Below are 17,818 nucleotides of genomic sequence, written 5' to 3' on the forward strand. Positions count from 1 at the left end.
GACACCTGGTCTATGATTTTCAGCTTGGGTTTTAATTTAATTAAGCCTGACGCAGGTTTGACGTTTTCAGTGTGGGATGAAGATAAACTGTTTGGAAGAGCTACAGGTAGGGTTGAAGTAATAAAATCTGCCATCAAATCTCTCCACCAACAGAAGTTCAGAATTGGCTCACACAATATGTAGGTCTTATTTCAATAGTGGTACAAGTCCATTTTTGTTCATTCTGAGATAGAGTCCTAAAGTTAAATGATCGCTAAAAATTCTGTTGAGATACCAGAAATATTCAAGTATATATACTTAAATATTTCTGATATCTCAACTGCAGATTTTTCAACGCTCATTTAACTTTATGTAATTAAATATTTCTGGTAGGTATCTCAACTGCAGATTTTTCAGCACTCATTTAACTTTAGGACTCTGTATCTTAGAATGAACAGAAAAGACTTGCACCACTATTGAAATAAGGCCCTTCATATATGTGCAGCTCCACCAAACAGTACATAAAATTCTTCACTCAGATAAATTGTACCCAAATTCTTCAATAGACATCACCCTCTCTTTGAAATATTCAACATATACATTCCTTGACTTCACAAATAAAATATGTCATGTGAGAAAGATAATCTTCCTAGTTTCGATAAATCACTTCACTTCTGTCAGATAATATGTAAGTCTGCATAACCGACTATCACCAGTTTATTCACAACATTTAACGTTTATTAACTTGTTAGTCTTTCATCTCTAAGCCTATCAGAGATACACATTAAATTAAAATGTTTGTCTCAAAGCTTGTTAAAATGGGAGTTTCCACACAGTTAACAAATTGTTAACAAATTTTCGTGCATAATAACTTCTGTAAGTTCTACAGGCAACACGCCTCAAGGTCGCAACGACCTTCGATAAGTTGACGTCAGTGGTCAGATACACATGGTCCTGCTTACTCCAGCAGCGCGCCATGTCTTGCCTGAATTACCCATTGGAACGAAACATAAATAAAACCCACTTCTGCAGAACTATCAAAAAAAAAAAAAAAATTCGAATACAATGACAAGCAAAAAGTACATCCACCTTCTCCCTTTAAACCATTTAGTAAATCAAATCGTACATTAATTTAGCTGCAAGACTAAACTGGTTTCCTATAATTTTTGGACACTAGATATGACAGAGAAAAAACATTCACTAGCATAGCATTAGATATCAAGTATGTCTGCAATAGCTGGCCTGAGGTAACACAAGTTTCATATGCAGGCACTACTGCCGCGAATGAGTCAACAAGCTGCAGCTTATTGTGTTAAAATTGTGTTACATCGTTTTTGATTAAGGATTTACGTTTGGAATTTGAAAATACACCTCTTAGAGCCAATAGTTTTTTCGCTCTTGTAAGCAATAGTTCAGAGAGCTATTGCCATTTTATCTTAGGCTTAGATGTTTAAAGCTATGAACATTATAATAAAAGTACATGATTTCTATGTCACTATGTTTTGAGCTACTTCTCAAAGTCACCAAGCTTTATAGTGACTCCATCTTATATTACAAAACTATAACTTGGAGTACTAAACGTTTATTGTGTTTTGCTGACAGTGGAAATGTGTTATATTCCTGAGTGGAGACTACACAATGCATTGTTGAAATAATGTGCTGAAAAGTAGTAATAACACATTCATATAGGTAAGAAATGAGAGTTGCAATACTTTCGACTGCTAACTTTCAACTAATTTTCAAATGCTGCAAAAAAGTATAGCAACTGCATGCTAGGGTAAAAACCTCTTTCTCGCAGTATAAAATGTTCTTCTCCCCTACATACAAATTATTTTTACAGAAAAACATGATGCAATTTTGCTGTGATGTTGCTTTTTTGTGATTTGTTGACGCCAGCAAGTCAAAACTTATTTCAACAAGCAAAACACATGCTGACAGTTTCATGCAATATGACATTGTATGCAGTAATTTCTTACAATTTTGTGTAACAGTTGTAATGTGTGAAGTAATTTGTGACAATTTTGCTGCATATGAGTCAGTTTGCTACAATTTTTCTGTACCTTGTCCATGTATGGGGCAGATGAACTGAATGCTTGGTACATTTTTTTTAACATACAGGTGTATGTGGCAATTTATTGTAATTGTTATGTAACCAGACAATTTAGGTGTAGCTTACATGTGTGTGTGTGTGTGTGTGTGTGTGTGTGTGTGTGTGTGTGTATTTGGCAAATAATTCAGATACGTTTGAACTTTGCCCTGATTTACGTAAAATTCGGATTGTTTGCATTTTTTGAACAAGGTGCCAATATACACAAAAGTAGATCTTATGGTATTTTTGAGTATAGTACAAAGTTACGATCATTGTGACAATTTTGTACAACATAAAAAAGTCAAATAGTTTAGTTACTTTTGAAAATGGTACAAAATTCAGATCAGCCAGACATTATTCAGTATGGTACAAATTCCAGATCATTTGGTTACATTTGAACATGGTGATAGTTTATGTGAAGTTTTATTGTTTGGATACTTTTCAACATGCCGTAGTTACATAAAGTCCTGATCATTCAAATAAGTTTGAACATTGTACAAAAGGAGATAGTTTACATATTTTTAACTTGGCACCCATTTACACAAAATTCAGATCTTGTAGATAGTTTTGAGCAGGGTGCATTCAGTCACATCCACCCCACAACCTACTTTCTTGAGATGCGGTGAATGTAGTATTTCTCTAAATGATTTTAGGTTTGTTTTTCGATAAGTTTAATCGGTGTTGGATAGAATCAATGATATATTTTATGTCTGTGACCAAAGTCTTTCCTTGAAATAAATAATTTGAGAAACTGAAGTGACATATCAGTGATGAAAAGACTGTCTTATGAAAGTGACTTTTTCTTGTGGTTAATTCGTAATATGGCAACGAAAAAACATCATGATCCCGATTTTATTCGATGAACACTGAGTATTTAAAATTTATTTTTACTGGTTTTAATGACACATTTAATATGCTAATATTTAATTAGCAAAATATGAAGTTCAAATTTCGGTAACAGTGGTTTCATTGACTGCAATCTAAAGACTATGGAAGCACTTTGGCTCTTCTTTCTTTGCACATGAACCGCATCGATTCCATTATCTCCTCCACGTATTAAGGTGGCCCTTATGCAGGAGTTTCTCAAAACCTTACCTAAAAAAGTAAAATATTTCAGTGTTTCGTCATCCATCGGGAGTGAAAGAGCAAGAAGTGTGTTTATTCGATATGATACACGAATAATGATATATGATTCCGACCGTGACTCAAAAATAGGTTCGAGAGCGAGGGAACTTGGTTACCAATCAGGAAACTAGTTTCTAATTTCTTAGAAGAGGAAAGACTGACAAGATAATTCGCAACAAATGTACAGTAAAAGATCACGAAATTACTCTGTTTGCTGAACGCCAAAGTTAACTTTTTCAGTGGTCACATAGTCTTTTCTGCGAAATTTTGGGTGATGTCAGTGTGAAATAATGTGATTGCCTTCATCAGTAGATCAGAGTGATGAAATACCACCAATACTAACATCAAAGTGACGGGAAACTACTGTTGTTCATTTCACAGAGACATAAAACTGATAAGCTGTATTGGATCCATAATACAGAACAGAGTGTGGAAATAAATGCCAATCGACGCGGTATACATATATAATAAAGAGTGGTTTCCATATCAATACTTCAATAAAACTTTTATTCATACTGAAGAGTTAAATAACTTCTAATTCCAGTGTAATATATTTTAATAATTTTCTAATTTATAACCAGTGCCCACTGCAACAGAACATTACGTGACAAAAACAAATTGAGGTTCGAAGAAAAACAACAAAAGTAATCAACATTTTTCTTAGCCTCTGTAATTGGCAATGCACATCTACATTACTAAATGGCTAAACTATTAATCCGCTTTCCCATACAAGTTACAGGCTGCCTATCTACTCGCTCTCTGGGGCAACAAAAATTTGATTTCAAATATTTCATATAGTTATTGGTCGAATTTAAAAATTTAAAATGTTGCTGTAACCTACTCACTATAAATTATAGTCCTAAATTTGGGGTTTAGCACAGTAAATTAGGTCTTGAAGTTAGAAACCGTGGTTCAAATGGCTCTGAGCACTATGGGACTTAACATCTGAGGTCACCAGTCCCCTAGAACTTAGAACTACTTAAACCTAACTAACCTAAGGATATCACACACATCCATGCCCGAGGCAGGATTCGAACTTGCGACCGTAGCGGTCGCGCAGTTCCAGATTGAAGCGCCTAGAACCGCTCGGCCACACCGGCCGGCGTAGAAACCGTGATTATGTCTCAAGGCAGCATAATTCACACCACATCACAGGCTATATTCACCAAGCAGGTGAGAATGAAAGTTCTTACCGACTCCCAAAAACTTTACACGCAACTTGAATGTCTTCGAAAATTCAGATCCCCACAAAATAAGGTAAGGAAGAAAGTTTATCATTTACTACATTTTTGCTGTTCATACACTAATACTTCAACATCAGCCATGATGTTTTAATTTATTACTTTTTATTACTAAATCTATTCGCAACATATTTTGCAACGTCAAACGGCATCTCGAAGACTCGTATGTTCCGAACGCCGGGTCCTGCATGGTCGACAGTCACTATATCCACGTTGCCGTCCTAGTGATGGAAACGATATCCGTCCGTGGAAAGGGGAATAACTGTCCGCACGCTGCTTCGTCGACAAATTTCACGTAAACTGTGGTGAAGACTCAAAATAAGGTAAGGAAAAAGTTTATCATTTGCTACATTTTTGCTGTTCATACACTAATACACTCCTGGAAATGGAAAAAAGAACATATTGACACCGGTGTGTCAGACCCACCATACTTGCTCCGGACACTGCGAGAGGGCTGTACAAGCAATGATCACATGCACGGCACAGCGGACACACCAGGAACCGCGGTGTTGGCCGTCGAATGGCGCTAGCTGTGCAGCATTTGTGCACCGCCGCCGTCAGTGTCAAGCCAGTTTGCCGTGGCATACGGAGCTCCATCGCAGTCTGTAACACTGGTAGCATGCCGCGACAGCGTGGACGTGAACCGTATGTGCAGTTGACGGACTTTGAGCGAGGGCGTATAGTGGGCATGTGGGAGGCCGGGTGGACGTAGCGCCGAATTGCTCAACACGTGGGGCGTGAGGTCTCCACAGTACATCGATGTTGTCGCCAGTGGTCGGCGGAAGGTGCACGTGCTAGTCGACCTGGGACCGGACCGCAGCGACGCACGGATGCACGCCAAGACCGTAGGATCCTACGCAGTGCCGTAGGGGACCGCACCGCCACTTCCCAGCAAATTAGGGACACTGTTGCTCCTGGGGTATCGGCGAGGACCATTCGCAACCGTCTCCATGAAGCTGGGCTACGGTCCCGCACACCGTTAGGCCGTCTTCCGCTCACGCCCCAACATCGTGCAGCCCGCCTCCAGTGGTGTCGCGACAGGCGTGAATGGAGGGACGAATGGAGACGTGTCGTCTTCAGCGATGAGAGTCGCTTCTGCCTTGGTGCCAATGATGGTCGTATGCGTGTTTGGCGCCGTGCAGGTGAGCGCCACAATCAGGACTGCATACGACCGAGGCACACAGGGCCAACACCCGGCATCATGGTGTGGGGAGCGATCTCCTACACTGGCCGTACACCACTGGTGATCGTCGAGGGGACACTGAATAGTGCACGGTACATCCAAACCGTCATCGAACCCATCGTTCTACCATTCCTAGACCGGCAAGGGAACTTGCTGTTCCAACAGGACAATGCACGTCCGCATGTATCCCGTGCCACCCAACGTGCTCTAGATGGTGTAAGTCAACTACCCTGGCCAGCAAGATCTCCGGATCTGTCCCCCATTGAGCATGTTTGGGACTGGATGAAGCGTCATCTCACGCGGTCTGCACGTCCAGTACGAACGCTGGTCCAACTGAGGCGCCAGGTGGAAATGGCATGGCAAGCCGTTCCACAGGACTACATCCAGCATCTCTACGATCGCCTCCATGGGAGAATAGCAGCCTGCATTGCTGCGAAAGGTGGATATACACTGTACTAGTGCCGACATTGTGCATGCTCTGTTGCCTGTGTCTATGTGCCTGTGGTTCTGTCAGTGTGATCATGTGATGTATCTGACCCCAGGAATGTGTCAATAAAGTTTCCCCTTCCTGGGACAATGAATTCACGGTGTTCTTATTTCAATTTCCAGGAGTGTACTTCAACATCAGCTATGATGTTTTAATTTATTACTTCTTTATTACTAAATGTATCGCAACATATTTTGCAGGTAGTAACCACATTAACAGAGAATGTACCTGAAAATTATATGATTATACAAAACGCAATTCAGAAAATATGACGTCGTAAACATTGCGATTAGTCAAAAACTAGTTTTTATTACAACGCATCGGGAATTTCACATTCTATACTAATCCAGTGTTAATGAGAACACTTAGCTACTTCCATTAAACATTAAAAATAATTTCAAACGCTTTTCTAAACGTTTCCCCCTCTTAAAGGTCCGCGAATTAATGCATGGGAAACAGTGTATCGTTTACCAAATATTGGTTATTCGTGCACCAAAACTTCATCAGAAATCATGTCTTTTTTAAATTTAACAACCAATATACAATACATTAACTCATTTGTAGAGTAATCAGTCGTCTGAAGCTATCCTATAAAAGAGTGTTCGATTCTTTAAAGAATCGAGGACGGGAGTTATTGCTCGAATCAAAGACAAAAATCCACTACGGATTGCGGAGAAGCTTTTCCTATTTTCCGCCTGTCTCTAGGAATGCTGCAATGTCGTTAGAGAACACGATCGTCATATCTTCTGTTTGGATGATTGTTTTTTATTATTTTTTTTTTAAAGTAGCAGTATGATCGAATGTTAAGTAATTTGCGTTGCCTGTGCACAACATGAATAAGTAAAAACTTTACACTACACGTTGAAAAAGTAGGTTCTCCTGTTCTCCATTTGTTTCGGCAGTTGCACATGGCTTGGCATAGGTTCAAATGGCTCTGAGGCATTTGACTTAACTTCTAAGGTCATCAGTGCCCTAGAGCTTAGAACTACTTAAACCTAACTAACCTAAGGACATCACATACATCCATTCACGAGGCAGGATTCGAACCTGCGACCGTAGCGGTCGCGCGGTTCCAGACTGTAGCCCCTAGAACCGCTCGGACACCACGGCCGGCTTGGCATAGGTAATCAAGAGCTTAAACCTTGTGTAAGACAACTCTCATTTCGAGCAAACTGGTGGCCATGTGACAAGACCTGGGAGTCTTATTTGTTTGGTTGACACGAGGACTGTACTATTGTAGCCGGCCGTGGTGGTCTAGCGGTTCTAGGCGCGCAGTCCGGAACCGCGCGACTGCTACGGTCGCAGGTTCGAATCCTGCCGCGGGCATGGATGTGTGTGATGTCCTTAGGTTAGTTAGGTTTAATTAGTTCTAAGTTCTAGGGGACTGATGACCACAGTAGTTAAGTCCCATAGTGCTCAGAGCCATTGTTTTGTACTATTGTAGTAGTGACCGACTGCAACCTAACTGTGCTAGGAGCTCCAGGAATGGAGTCCGCAGTGAGCTGCTTGACTCGGAGTGTCGGAGAGACCTAGAGGTTTATGTGCGGCGTTAATCGCTCGATCTGACATGTCGTGTGACCGTGTCCCTACGGGGCAAGACAAATGCGCGCGGCTCGTTTCTCACTGCAGGAGAATGGAGTGTGTAGACGCCATGAAGCTGCTTAGGAAATCTTACAGTCTATCTAGATAGCTCTGTCTGAGGGATGAAAACCTTGACGTCGATGAGACTTCTTCATTTAAGTTGTCAGTACCATGTATTAAAACACAGACATCACGCTCATTGGCACTATTTAATATTAATTATAGGCTGGTATATGACTACAGATGAATCTTTGTACCAAGCATTCAGTTCATCTGAATATTTAGAAATTGGTTTAAAAAAGGCACATCTGAGAACTACAGGGGATCTAGCTTACACCGTAAAATGCCTCAAGATTTTCCAGTGTGAACTCTCACGGGTAAAACTCGTCTCTAAAACCGAATTTACGATATTCCTATCACACTTTGTAAGCACAATTGACCTTAAAAAATATTTCAACACGTACATTAGCTGCATAACTTGTTGAAAAACACATAGCTCTCTTATCGGCAACATTAAATTCATCTAGAAAACTACTGCTTACAGCATAAAATACACCAACAATTAGCAAAGTAAACAATGACCACTTGACAAAATGCAGTTCACCACACATCCTGGAGTGCATTTGGGATTGCAGTATAAGAAGGATGCCTATCACTGACACAGCACAAACGCTGTCATATTCTCCTGCTACGCAGTGAAAAACTATATTGCCTCTATGATGTTGTTGCCTCATTAAAGTGAGACTTACAGACAGATGAAATACTGTATTACTTATTGAAAGCAGTGTGTGTTGGCAGTGGATGATTGCTATTAGGCATGTCAGCTGCTGGGGGAAGTGTTTGCTACTGGTGCGTGTTAGTGTCAGCTTATGGTGATTACATGGAAATCATAACCCATAAACTGTAAAGCATAACCTGTAAAGTGCATAACTTGTGAAGTATGACCTGTAACACTTAGCAGATAACCTGTAAACTATAACCTAAAACCCATAATTCCTAACCTGTAACCCATAACCCACAACCTACAACATGTCACCCATTACCTCTGACCTATATGACCTGTAACCTGTAACCTGTAACTCCTAACTTGTAACCTACAACCCATAACTTCTGAACTGTAACCCACAAACTGTTCTGTGTAATTTGTAACTTGTAATGAATACCCTGCAACCCATTACCTGCAACTTGTGACCAACAGCCTGTAACCCATACCCCACGCAGTGTTGTCTCAAAAATATGACTACAGTGCAATGGGTTATGGGTTACATGTCACAGGTTATGGATTACGGGTTGGGAGTTATGAGCTACAGGTTACAGATTATGAATTAAAGTTTGGTCTGAATTTAGTAACGAAAACAATACATTGGCAACATTTTCGTCAGTTTAGATAATTCAGGTACTTTATTAAGTATGTGAAATATTTTTGATAAATAATTCTGGTTGGTCAGATACACTTGAGAACAGCCCAATTGAAGCTACATGTATTTCCTTCTTTCATTTTGATGGTGGCTAAACTACTAGGCTCAGACTGGAGGAGATAAGAGTGATGAGGTACATTTTGCAGTGTGTTGTTGTTTATATGAGTGTATGTTTTCTATCTTCTTGAGTTCGTGGTTCCCCTTACAAACTATATTGTTTCCAGGGCTCACCTATAGGTTACACTGTAAAAACCGAAATAAGTAATAAAAAAGTTACGTATAAAATACTACTCACGTGAGTGCTACACTTGTACTTACTTCTTGTTACACAAATTATCAAATCTTGGCAGCAAATCAGAAAATCCTCATTTCCTTCTCCTCTCAAAATCTTGATCAATACTTGGTTTTAATGACGGCCACTGACAAAAACCCACGCTCGCAAAGACAGGCTGTTGCAAAAGGAATTAATACCTTCTGCTTTCTTGCTAAATCTTTGAAATTTTTGTTACTGAATACCAAAACGTTGGCAATATCGTTGATGAAAACTTCTGATGAAAGCGCTATGAACTCTGTCTCTTCTGCGGTTCTGAACTCAGAAGGAGGATTATTACTCAAGGGATTTTGAACACACTGAAATCTATCGCAGTTTTCGGAAAAGTTTTTGTCAAAACGAACTTTAAGTTCAGATAAATGTCCTTTTAGTCTAGAAAATATATCTGCAGGAACACCTGTCTCACTTTCGTATACGAAATGCTGCAACATGGAAAGCAGTCTATTCCTCCACATCGTTCATTTTTCTCATCCAAAGAACAAGTTTTTTTTCGAAGGCTGAAACTTTGTCAATAAGCTGAATGAAATGAGGTTCACTTCCTTGCAGATACTTATTCAGTGACTTTAACATCTCAAATATATCAAACAAGCATGCCACCTTTAACAGAAAGTCAGTGTCTCTAAAGCACTTAGCAATTATACGATTTCCTTCTTCCAGGTAAGTACAGGCTTCTCGTTCAAATTCAAAACTGCCTGGTAATACATTTCTCCTGGAAAGCCAACTGATGCTGCTATCAAATAGAGAGAGAGCTTATGTCCAGCCCCCATATAGTGATATATTTGACTAAAAAATTGTCCGCAGCTCGTGGTCGTGAGGTAGCGTTCTCGCTTCCCGCGCCCGGGTTCCCGGGTTCGATTCCCGGTGGGTCAGGGATTTTTGTCTGCCTCGTGATGACTGCGTGTTGTGTGATGTCCTTAGGTTAGTTAGGTTTAAGGAATTCTAAGTTCAAGGGGACTGATGACCATAGATGTTAAGTCCCATAATGCTCAGAGCCATTTGACTAAAAAATCTAGCTTTCTGCAGACGAGTTTTAATGAACTTTACCACATTTCTGAAAGTTTTCCGTGCTTGATTGAAATCAAAAGTCAAATGTGGCGAAGCAAGTGCTTGTCTGTGGGTAATACAATGAGTCCCCATATTATCTGGAACTTTGCTGCTCATATGTGCCTATAGACAGCTCTAATGCCTCGACCTGGAACGTGCACCTTGTACTCCAACAAGATGAGCTCAAGTCATCTGATTTTCTATCATGAAGTTGTCCACTAGTTCGACTGAATTTTTACTTGTATTTGCCTTTATTTCCTTACAAAAAAGATCGTATTCCATCATTTCTTCACTTTTTTCATCAACAAATCGTACATAGCAAACTAAATGAGCATGTCTATTGGTATCATTGGGTTTATCAAGCTGTAAACCAAAATCTATCCATCTAATTTTTTGTGTAATTCGTTCATGAACATCCTCTCCTATATCTTGAATTCGCCTTCTTAGAATATAATGGCTTTTGTTCTTTCATTTGATTCAGTTTTATAGAAAAATATGCTCTCGGCTTGACCACATCATCCTTATGAACACTTTCTAAATGGTGCTTTAATTTGCTAAGTGACATATATCCAACAGAAAGTACATTCAAATACAATACACACCGTGGACGCGCTTCACTGTTCACGGCAGCGTACATGAAACAAAAATATAAGTAGCTATAATCGTATTTTCAGTACTTGAGTTTCCTATCATCATTGCCATTTTCCTTATTGTTCTCAGTAAGTTCGTCCTTTTTACTTCCACTTCACAAATTTAAAAACTTTTCCACAGTTCATCGCCTTAATTAACTGTATAACGAAGTTGCAATGTAATAAAAACTAGCTGAAGACACAACAATCGGTGCAAAGTGTAACGTGTTGGAGTTCGAGGGTTCGACTACTTAATCGGGCAGTCCAGCATCTAAAGTGGAAGTCCTCTGAGGTCACATAGGTGTCACCAGGAATGATATTTCCCACAACTGTCTTCTTTGCCGCCGATTATCAGAGAAATCCACGATGCGCCAGATGATCATTCATAGTGCGCCATGTTGCAGCGGCACAGAGGCTGAATACCACTGGTGAATGTGAATAGCAACAATTTACACACTAATAATTTTTTTACTACGTATCTTCGAACTTGGCGCCATTTTTGACGCAGTTCATTATAATACAACACTGAGACTGGCTGGAGAGAAGGGGGTGCGGGAGGGATTGCAGAGAAGTAGGGAAAGGTGATACGTTCAACGAAGCACTTGATGTGGTATCGGGATATTCAACACCGCTTTTAAGTGGAAAGAAACGCCCCTGCGTCCAGGCAACCCACTTTCTATTGTCAAAAGCGCCCACCCCAGACCCTGAAGGCAGCCTCTCTAGACCCGAATCCAATGCTGAGGAGTGTGCTGGATGCTTCATAGCCCTGTTTATTCTTTCTGAACATTAAACTCGAATTGTGAACTCTGTGTTCCTAGTTTCACTACTTCACAATATAACGAACAGTACCTTATGGGTTGTGTTTGCTACGGCGTAAAGTCAAGCGACGGCACGCAAGTTGGGAACGAAAGAGCAGAGATGGCTGTGAAGAAGACGTCAGCTAATCTCACGCTGACCGACCCCTCTCCAGGACGACAATCCGACAGCAGCGGCCTCTACGCGAAGACGACATAAGCGCCATGCCCGACTTGTCACGACCCAATTCTACGAGAAGCTTCAAAACCAGCGACCTGAATAGAAGTGTCAAAGCTCATTACCTTGCTCGTACATTCTATGTAGCACAAACTTGGAATTGTTATACTGAAGAGATTTCTTATTTTGTCTGTCGCCCTTTGCTTACGACATATGTGTTTAACACAAAGTCAAGCACTGTCAATTTCTTTTCGTAATGAAACTCACTAATACGTTGTTGTCTAACGACCTGACAAAGCAGGTTTTCTAGACACTCCATGTTGACGACTAGGCATGATTCAACCGGAGGCGTGCCAGAGATAAATCCCTGCAGTCGCACTATCCTCTGTGTCCTCGGTGGCTCAGATGGATCGAGCGTCTGCCATGTAAGCATGAGACCCCGGGTTCGAGTCCCGGTCGGGGCTCACATTTTCGTCTGTCCCCCTTGACATATGTCAACGCCTGTAAGCAGCTAAGGATTTTCGTTTAATTGTAATGATTCAACAGTGTTACCTCCGGAAGTGTGTCTCAATATCAGTTGCTCATCATTGCTTAATAAGCTGAAAATATCTGCTGTTTGACCACTATTAATAGGTACAAGCTCAGTTCCTCCTCCTGAAGCCCTCAGAGAAAATGCATCAGCGTCAGACTTAACTTACAATCTGAAAATCACTGACGAATTATAAGTTCAAAGAGAACATACCATTGTCACATCTCTACCAGAATCTATGTATTATATGAGGTCGTTGAATGATTTCATTCAAAATTCTGACGTGGATTCCTCGTCACATGGCAAATCAGTTACTCAGAGAAACTGAAATGTAAATTAACTAATTAAATTGAGAAATATTACAATTGAAGAAAGAATTAAGTATGTTCTCAAACGTGAAATAAAAAGTGTCCTCTGGTATGCATCTCGCAGTAATTCGCAGAGTACATTCATTAGCAATGATATTCACTTGTAATATTTGAATTCGGAAATGTATCGCACACAAGGTGAAAACTAGAGTTTCCCAGATTCTGTTCGTCAGAGAGTTTGGTTGTGGATCGATGTAAAGAGAACCTAGTTTTCGGCTGCTAGAGGAGTCCTCACCTCCAGACTTTCTGACATTTAACTGCTCGCCGGCAGTGTCTCTTTCTTCAGCACTCCGAGCACCGCTGGGTAACCGCAAAACTTGGAATCGTGTTTACGGGATTGCCGTCTTCGTGCAGATTCTTTCATTCCGCGCCGAGGAACACAGCGCAGCGCATTCACCGGGGCCTTCCTCCTCCCCCTGCGTAAAGTTCCAGAAGGAAAATCTCGAAAGTTTGTGGAAGGAAATAGCGACGCAATCCCATCTGGATGGCCGCCCCCCGCTGTCAGAGATGGATGCCGGTATCTCTGCCGCCGCCAGAGATGCTATTGAGGAGCGAGAGTCCACATCCATCATCCAGGTGCCGCACTCCGGGGCACGCGATACTCCGACGCCGCGAGGGAACCCGACACAGCTCCCAACTGCAGCTATGCTGTTCTCAGTCTCGTTCCCGGAGTAATAGCTAATCATCTGGAACGAAACTCATCTTTATATTACGCTGTTTAGCTGAAATCACCATAAATACGCTTGTAGGAACAGAGTGCGCGATTGATTAATAATACTGCAGTGATAAAAAGAAATACAGGTTGTTTTAAAAAGAGCTCCCTAGTTTTAAGCATCAATTTAATGGGTAAATTAACGAGAAATCACATCAATGAGTACATATCATGAAAGAGAATTCCTTCAAGTTTGTTAGTAGACGTCAACGTGGGATCTATTTGTTTCCCTGCACACGTCGAGACGATATTCCACTTCTCGCCACGTATTCACTAACATTTCAGGTGTAACTGTCCCAACTACGTGGTTCAAATGGCTCTGAGCACTATGGGACTTAACATCTGAGATCATCAATCCCCTAGAACTTAGAACTACTTAAACCTAACTAACCTAAGGACATCACACACATCCATGCCTGAGGCAGGATTCGAGCCTGCGACCGTAGCGGTCACGTTGTTCCAGACTGAAGTACCTAGAACCGCTCGGCCACAGCGGCCGGCCTCTGTCCCAAACGCCGCGACGATTCTTTCCTGTAAATGACTGAGGTCTCTGATCTTTCACTGTAAGCAACATTTTTTATGTGGGTCCAAAAGAAAAAGTCCAGTGGGGTTAAGGCTGGGCTTCGTGGTGGTCAAGGTACTGGCCCAGCCCTGCCTATCCACCTTCCTGGAAAGAGAGTGTCAAGAGCCTCACGCACATGGTTACTGTAATGAAGTGGGGCGCCGGTCTTGTTGGAAAAACACAAGCCCCTCTTCCGCCTCAGTATTGTCCATTTGGGGAAAGACTTACTGTGTCTACATGTCACAGTCAACATCCCTGTTTATTGTTTTTTCTACAGAAATTAAAGGACTAATCACACTCTCTTCCATGAAAACCGCAACTGACGTTAACTTTGGGAGAGGTACGTTGATGCTGAATAACTTCATGTGGATGCTCTGCTCCCTAAATTCTGCAGTTATGACGATTAACTGTTCCACAGACATAAAATGTAGCTTCATCAGAAAAGAGAATCTTTTTTAAAAATTTGACATCAAGGTCAATTACGTGTAGAAAGTCGACAGTAAACTCATACATTTCGATTCTATCAGTAGGTTTTATTTCATGTAACGGTCGCAATTTGTAGGCGCGCAACTTAACTCTTTTACGCACAACCGTATACACAGTACCTCTAGGCACTCCTAATTGTAGACTACGTGTGGTCAATGACTTCTTTGGGCTCCGAACACACGAAACACGGATCTGTTCAACAACATCTTCAGAAGTTCTCGCTCTACCTGGTGATTTTCCTTTTAAAACACTATTGGCTTCCTTGAAAGACTTCAGCAAATGACGGATAATTTTTGCTGTAGGTGGTTCACCAACACACTGACGTCTAAAATTGCGTTGCACTGTTATAAGCGACTTAGTTTTCTCACAGACAAATAACGCAATGCGCTTTCTGTTTGTGAGTACACGTTGTTGCTGAGTTGCTCTGGACTGCACTGCATGCACGCCTGGACTGGAATGAGTGAACAGAGGAAGAAAACAGCACTGATACAGTCTCAAGGTCAAGCAGACCTGCCAACTGCAGGGGAGTCAAACTTGGAGAGTTGATGAATCAAATACCACAAACTAAGATAGTGTATGTCTCTTGGTACAGATTCTAGGACACATTAAAACTAGGGAGTTCTTTTTCAAACACACCGTATGTGGCCACGTCTAATATAAACAAGACGACAGTAACAGAAATCGCAAGTAATACTCTAAAAATGCCAATTTATGTGTGAAACGAAATTTGGTTGTTTGCAGATGAGAAGCTATATAAATTATAGTACATCAGTAACTCCTCAGCTCTGTTTCTTTACAGCATGGAACTCCCATGTGTAAATCAGCTGACTACGTAACTAATTATCAAACACTGTATGAATATAGTCTGGGTGACTTGCGCTCCGTTTTAAGAAAATCTAGTTTTTCACGCATCCCACTGTTTATGACGCCATTATCTCCTGAACTACGTGTTTTACAACGAACAGACACATTCACTGGAGTATATGGGTACTCTCCACTAAATATGTGGAGAGAAAATTTCGTAGTAAAAAGTACTCTCCAACTTTGTGACACTTTCTGCGGTATTTCACGTGGAAGACTGAGGATTTTACTCGACATCCTCTTTAAAATTCCATGTTTTCAGAAAGTCTGTCTCTTATAGGAGGAGATGAGGAATTTTTTTTTTTGTGATGAGACTGCAAGTTTCCCAGGTATGTGATACTCCTCTTTTTACACAGGAAACTCGTACATAGTGGATGTGCCACATTGTTGTAGTGCCTTTGCTGGACTCTACACATTCTACTTGCCAGAAGTTGTCAATTTTAACTGATAACATTGTCTTGTAGTTGTGATATTACTGGTGTCCACTGGGGTTTTTCATTTTCACCCTTTTGTAAATCACATTTCAGTGTATTCCGTTTCTTTTATAACCCTGGCGATCTGGGATTTCTTTATCCTTCACGTCATTCAAGGTCTTTTCAAGAAATCCGGATGAACAGATGTTATATGGCCAACTACTCACCTTTCTTCCACTCGCTACCACCCCAGAAGCTATTTCTGTAACAATGAACACGAACATACGTCACCTATAAGTCGTAGAATTGGAAAAAGCAAGAGTCACAGTTTTGGCTACCTAACATCTAATTTTTCGTATAAACGACTACAAAACCTGTATGAACAAACCAATCAAATTTATAAAGGTCGCATTTTGTAGCTGATATTATTCGCATGAATGCACAAACGTACCGCGTTTCTCAGGACACTGGATATAGTGAAATCAAAGAAGACTGCATCGATCTTATTAATACACAAACCACTCACACTGGATTCTGTAAGCGTGTAGAAACTTGTAATAAAGGCAAATACCACGTGCATTCTGTGCCACCTCTTCCACACAGGTGCCACAAAATCCTGGATTTTTTCCGAAACTTTAGCTTGTCCACCATAGCCACTAGAGAGCTCTGTGTGTCAAAAACCCTGAGTGTCACATTGTTGGGAGCCTGTCACATAGTTGGAGATTTTTACGGTAATACATTAAAGGTCGTGCCTTGTGCGACCATTACTACTACAGAAAAAATGTTGTTAAATGTTGTACTGGGATACAGTTTGGCTGCAGGGCACAGTTTTCGAGTTATTCAAGAAAAACGCGTTTGAAAGTCACTTTAGTACGTTTTTCTTGAATAATTCTAAATCTATGGCCTCTAGCGAAAACGCATCCCAGTACAAAATTTAACTGCATTAAATTTCCTACAAAAAAAGTCCTGTTCATTTTTTCGGTAGGAGTAATGGCTTCCGTGTAGCGAACTAGAGAATATGAAAATCTTGTGTGCGGTATTTGAGGGCGCTGCAGGTTGCATAAACCCCATAGGTAGAGGCAGTGATTCAGCTGAATTACTCTGTATATACAGTTCCTAACTTTAATACTTGTCTTGTTGTGTTAAATGTTTAACAAAAGGTTATACCTCTTCATGTGTAGATTATGACAGCGTATTAAATTTTTGAACTTGGTTAATAATTATATGAAGTACTGAAAATCACATTTTGTTGCCCCTGGAAGCCATTAGGTGGGACAGCTACAACTGGGACCGGATGGCTAGGTAACAGTTTTAGTGGTTTAGAAGTACAGATGCTACCAGTGCAAGAAACTGATACCGCTATATGTGAAGAACATAAACAGTTGTATCACGTTTTTATTTGCCAAAATTGTATTGTAGGCTTAGTTTTCAATGCAGAATTGACTTATATAAAACAGGCTGTTACAAAGAGTCCAGTTTCACTAGACAACAGCTTCTACATCTGCGTTCTGTTCCTAGAGGTCACTCAAGGGTCCCACGAAACTTACGCATATTTTTGCATAACGCACAAAGAGTCACATAAAAACAAACAAACAAGATCATAACTCTACTAAATTAATAAAATAGAACAGCAACTAACTCTAGCTTCCAATTACTAATTTCGACAGTAAGTTCGAATGTGACACCGACAGCGTACATGGCAGTACATATCAGAGACCAGACGACAGCCTTGCAGATAGCAAACTCTACAACGACGGAACGACTGCAAAATACGTGACTGTGTCACCAACGGGAATCTGAATCAATCT

This window comes from Schistocerca americana, chromosome 4 (assembly GCF_021461395.2).
Source record: "Schistocerca americana isolate TAMUIC-IGC-003095 chromosome 4, iqSchAmer2.1, whole genome shotgun sequence".
Taxonomy (NCBI): domain Eukaryota; kingdom Metazoa; phylum Arthropoda; class Insecta; order Orthoptera; family Acrididae; genus Schistocerca; species Schistocerca americana.